Below are 6206 nucleotides of genomic sequence, written 5' to 3' on the forward strand. Positions count from 1 at the left end.
GCAAAAATTGAGCTCGATGAGAAAGGACGTGTGAGAAAATATGGTCGAATATTAAATTTACATATCACGTTATTATAATTAGCATTGTTTAGGGAGTTGCTCCTTTGCAAGTTAGAGGTTTAGAAATTTTTTCAGAACGCTGCAATTTTAATTGCCACGTGGACTTTTAATGAGAATTTTAATGATTCGCTTGAATAATTATTTCCGAAATTATCCCGATGTAATTAAAGTGTAATTTTCTCAAATAACTACCTTTCAGGGTAGCAATTTTCAACTAATGTTTCACATTTGCAATGAGAATTTTTCAGACACATTATACCGAGCTATTTTTAAGTATAATGTATTTATATTATACATTATACAGAAAATGAATGATTAACAACACTCCAAGTGTTCCAGACGCACTTCTTAAAATCCGATTCACCCTGTTGAAATTTATTCGAAAACAAAGTTCGTTATCCGCTTCGAAGAGTGCATTTACATTTTACCAAAGAATTTTCACTTGATCGATGAAAAAGGAGAGAGAGGGACAGGAAATAGAGTCGTTTTAGGCCGGAGTCGGATGCAATTGTTTAATCTTTGCCTGGATAGCTTCTGTATCCTGCAAAAAGCCATCAAACAAGCGACGCCCTGCGTAATTGAAATTACGCCAGGGACCCGCACATCCTGCTAGAATGGCAATCGTTAATTGGCGAGCAAACGGCAACGAATTTAATACACACACGTTACTCCTATCTCGGTCTGTGTACACGTAATAATACGTCTGTATTTGCTGTCGGTGTTAACGGTACCAGGTGAATTATCGAATTGACATAGAACGAAGTTTCAGCCTTTTTTCCCTTTCTCGTCAAGCACAAGGCTGCTGGCAATGTCTCGAGCTGCGTAGAAACTTTCGAAAATTACATACGCGAAAGACACGGGCAAATTTTTGGTGAAAACGAAACGTGAAAGTAACTAGATTCCGATATCGAATATTCCCTTTCGGTTCCATCGCGTGAAATGTCCGCTTTCGTCGATCGAAATTAAAATTTCTCCGACGAAATAAAACCGATGAACGCGCGTCCCGTTTGCATAAAAATTGCAGTTTTATTTTATACGCGAATTCTTTGAATTTTGGGATTACAGTAATTCTATGAAAACGATTCCCTTTTCAGGCGTATCCTTAATTGGTATTTCCATTCAAATTTTTCCAACCAATTAAAATCGTTGGATGTGTCTCGTATTTGCATAAAAATTGCAATTTTATTTTGTACACGAATTCTTGGAATTTGGGGATTTTCGATTTTTGTATATGAAATAGTTCGTTATTTAAAATAGCCAAATTTTTCAAAACTTATGGATCTATGAATTCTCAATTAATATTTCGACACCTGTCCATGTTACTCTAACCTAATTCCTAATTTTTCTCCAAGAAAAATATTTTCCACTCTTCGTTTGCAAAAATTATTTAAATAAATAAACAGTTAATCACGCGAGTAAAATAAATAAATAATTACGTGTATTTACCATAACTTCAAATATAAATTAAACGAGAATTTCTAACCTTCTAATTTATCAGTTATTCCACTTAGCAATTTTCTCCTAGACAAATGTTCCTAGATTCCCTATCAGTTTATTTGTTCTATTCGATTCTGCTGCGCCGTGCTTCCAACAATTATTTAAACAAATAAACAATTAATTACACGAGTAAAATAAATATATAATTACGTGTATTTACCATAACTTCAAATATAAATTAAACGAGACTTTCTAACCTCCTAACCTATCTATTGTTTCACTTAGCAATTTTCCCCCAGACGAATGTTCCTAGGTTCTCTTTAAGTTTATTTGTTCTAATCAATCCTGCTGCACCGTGCTTCCAAAAATCATTTAAATAAATAAACAATTAATCACGCGAGTAAAATAAATAAATAATTACGTGTATTTACCATAACTCCAAATATAAATCAAACGAGACTTTCTAACCTTCTGAATAATCAATTATTCCACTTAGCAATTTTCCCCTAGATGAAAGTTCCTAGATTCCCTATCAGTCTATTTGTTCCATCCAATTTTTCTGCGCTATGTTTCTAAAAATCATTTAAACAAATAAACAATTAATCACGCAAATAAAATAATTAAATAACCACGAGTATTCGCTATAACTCCAAATATAAATCAAACGAGACTTTCTAACCTTCTGAATAATTAATTATTTCACTTAGCAATATTCCCCCAGACGAATGTTCCTAGATTCCCTATCACTCTATTCGTTCCACCCAATCTTGCTGCATCGTGCTCCCAAAAATCATTTAAATAAATAAACAATTAATCACACGAATAAAATAAATATATAACCACGTGTATTCGCTATAACTCCAAATATAAATCAAACGAGGCTTTCTAACCTTCTGAATAATTAATTATTTCACTTAGCAATATTCCCCCAGACGAATGTTTCTAGATTCCCTATCAGTCTATTCGTTCCATCGAATCCTGCTGCGCCGTGCTCTAAATTGCGCTTCTTCTGGAGCCTAAAAACCGCGGCAAAGGAGCCGCGACTGATCTCTTCTCGGGATCGTGTAATTAATTAATTAAGCCTGTCTGAACTTGAGCGAGTGATACATCGTATCGCGATACCGACTGCTGATTAGACGTCGCGATATGATGATGCACGCGCATCAGGTCATGCTGATCCCACACTAGCCGAGGAAGACTTTCATTGGGACGGGATGAAAAAAATAATACCAGTTCCGGCATAATGTGCCGCATAATAATCAGGTGTACACCGGTTCTCTGCCGGTCTCGTAACAATATCACGGCAGAAATTGCCCTCAGGTACGTAGGTACAGTTTGCTAGGAATCGTACACGTCTCTTCCTCTGTCTGTCTTCAGCTGCCGTGTTTCCGCCGCCATTCTCCCGGCTCTTCTTGCCTCCATTATGCCTACTCCTTGTGACTTCCCTTTGTCCATGCAACGTTGATTAGATCCATTTTTCATGCACGAGTTTCTCCAACCTCTCTCTGCAATTCTTCCTTCCAAGCTCTTCCTTTTTACTCACCAATGCTGCAGCTAACTCGGCTTGTAATTGCTGCTTTCACGTATTCGATCGTCTCAGTGTGATGGGCCCTTTGTTTTCTAACTAGATTTCATCGGTTTCGGGACTTTAGGTGCTTTTAAACCGATTCTTCAATTTGAATCGAATTTGCCTTGTGTCTGGGTTTAAGTTAATTTTGGTTTATTAATAGTCCAATTGGGGGGAAATAAATCAGGTGCTGGAAGATTTGACGAACTTTGATATCTCCTAAAAGAGGTTAGGAAATTATGTATTGACATGTGTATTGTAATTATGCTAGTTTATCAGTTGATCTAATTAATATAACTAAAGTGAAAAATTGATAATGTATTTTACTTGTATTGATACTTGTATGTTAGTGTTTCTAGAAAAGAATGGTACCCTGTTTAGACACAGGCACATCGTCCAAATTTGGAAATTATTCTATTGTACAGTTCCCATTTATTTTTTCGTAGAGACAATTTATACAGTCACTTACAAGGCTCCCTGTAATTTTTTGAAATTTTTAGATTGACAATTTATTGTGCGAATGTGTGTCAAGTAATTTGCCATCCAGTAAATCCAAAAGGCAATACCTATTAAAGAAATAATTATATATAAATTTTTGTACGAGTAGTAGAAGAAAATTAACGCTGAATCTGCCATGACAGGTCAAAAGACTTGCTACTGAATATATATTTTTCTTGACTATAAGAATCGTATGTAACATGAAATCAACAAATATCAATCAATAAATTCAGCAGTTTTCACAATTTTATTATAACAAATTCATATTGAAAGTTTGAATTAACAACGGTTGTACTATTGTGCCAAGATAATGTGCAGTAGATAGACAAGATAATTTTCCACGCCATCTTGTGGAGAAAAGGTCATAGGGGGCATAGAGGACCTAACCTATCATGATCGAATAACCGGTAAATGAAAAAGAATTTTTAGAAATGGAACCGCGGGAGGTATTGTAAAAATAATTATAAATATATCGAAAGAAGAATGCAGTATTTAATAAAATACATTAGCATGTAACTTGAAAGTTACACGGGCCCATAGAGGGTTAATTTATACCCGATTCCTTATTGAAGGATATTTCCCTTCAAAAATATCCTCGACGTTACAGTTTTTGAAGAAAGTCTTTGAATTGCTACTTTTCTGCAATGAAAATAATTACCGAGTGCAAAGGGTTAATATTTTCCAAAAATAATCCCACGACCGTTTTCACTTACGTATCTCCTTCGCCGAATTTCTCCCTCTTCGTCCAGCCCGTTCGACCCGCGTGTTTCATACATCACGTAGCCGTCTGTTTTCATTTTTGCCCATCAGGGCCGTAGAAATAAATCGACACGTCGAAGTCGGTTAGCGTAACGCTTGCGTTTCGCCCATCTTCGCTTCCCGTCCGCGATAAATCGCCATTGCTTCTATTCCCGCGGACAATTTATCGCACTGTTAATCTCGCATCGCCATCGCGGGCCAACCCGTACCTGTGTCCCGGCTGTTCGTACACGTGTATCGGTGTTACGCAGCTTCATGAACGCGGGCATGGATCATTACTTTCGCCCGTTGCCTCTCGTTCTAGCTGCCGATCGATCGTAAATCTCGGAAACATCGGTTTCCACCGTTTAAGGGTACAGTTTCAGCTATGGCGGTTTTGCAAGCCGCCATTGATCGACGCACCCGTTAAATCTGACGTGGCAGGCGCCTTTCGTGGCGTGCTGGCGATAATTTGAAGTATATTCTCACGATACAGATAGGCTGTGCAAGGAACCGTTCCTCGATGGAACGTGAGCAGGATCTCTTACACCTCTAGAAGGTACCTGGTCTAGAAGGCTTCTGAACGCTGTCACGTTTATCAACTGTTACATCTCACCGTGAACCGTGGGGGTTTCTGTTATTTGTTAATTAGCGAGAGCAAGTGGACAATTGCTCTGCTTTTTAAAGATTTATCGCTGTTACTTGATCAGACGACGATAAACCTTCGATGTTCTTTGGTATCACGTGTTTATTAGCTTCGGAGATATGGTGTAAGGGTGTATTAACTACTGTGCCACTGACCACTTAAAGGATCCTCGGCCTGATTCGTTTGACTGTACCAGAACTGGAGAGAGCCGAATGGAACTCGACGAAAAGGAAAATCAGTCAATATCATCTAGGCCATTATGGTTAACGCGTTAACACTTTGACTGCCATGTCGGTCACATATGACCGGCCACATTTTCTCCTGTGACGTCACGGTGGTCATTGGTGACCGGAACGCTTGAACTATTTGAACTACATTGAATGAAAATTGACAGTTAGTGCATTTTGAATATAACCGCTAATTAGAAGATACTTTGAAATAAAAAGTGCCACATTGAACGATTAAAAATTGTTATTATATCGCTAGGAGCGTCTAATACGCAAGAGCCGGGAGATTTGAATCCCTCAGGAAGGAAGGATCCTTCGTTATTTTTATTGCAAATTTCGATGTTGATGGTTAGGTTAAGGAGGCTTCAATTTTATTTGTAATTTTATGATTAATAATATTATTTTGTAAATTTCAAGCGTTTTTGGTCAGCTAGGTTAGGGTAGGTTAAGAGACTTCGATTTTATTCGTAATTTTATAATTAATAATATTATTTTGTAAATTTGGGGCGTTTGTGGTCGATTAGGTTAGGTTAGGTTAGGAGACTTCACTTTTATTCATAATTTTATAATTAATAATATTGCTTTGTAAATTACGGACGTTTGTGATCGACTATTTTAGGTTAGGTTAGGTTAGGAGACTCCAATTTTATTCGTAATTATATAATTAATAATATTACATTGTAAATTAGGGACGTTTGTGATCGACTATTTTAGGTTAGGTTAGGTTAGGAGACTCCAATTTTATTCGTAATTATATAATTAATAATATTACATTATAAATTAGGGACGTTTGTGATCGACTATTTTAGGTTAGGTTAGGTTAGGAGACTCCAATTTTATTCGTAATTTTATAATTAATAATATTGCTTTGTAAATTAGGGACGTTTGTGATCGATTAGGTTAGGTTAGGTTAGGAGACTTCACTTTTATTCATAATTTTATAATTAATAATATTACATTGTAAATTGGGGACGTTTGTGATCGACTATTTTAGGTTAGGTTAGGTTAGGAGACTTCAATTTTATTCGTAATT

This window comes from Eufriesea mexicana, unplaced genomic scaffold, assembly GCF_001483705.2.
Source record: "Eufriesea mexicana isolate 0111107269 unplaced genomic scaffold, ASM148370v2 scaffold10662, whole genome shotgun sequence".
In the NCBI taxonomy this organism is placed as follows: Eukaryota; Metazoa; Arthropoda; class Insecta; order Hymenoptera; family Apidae; genus Eufriesea; species Eufriesea mexicana.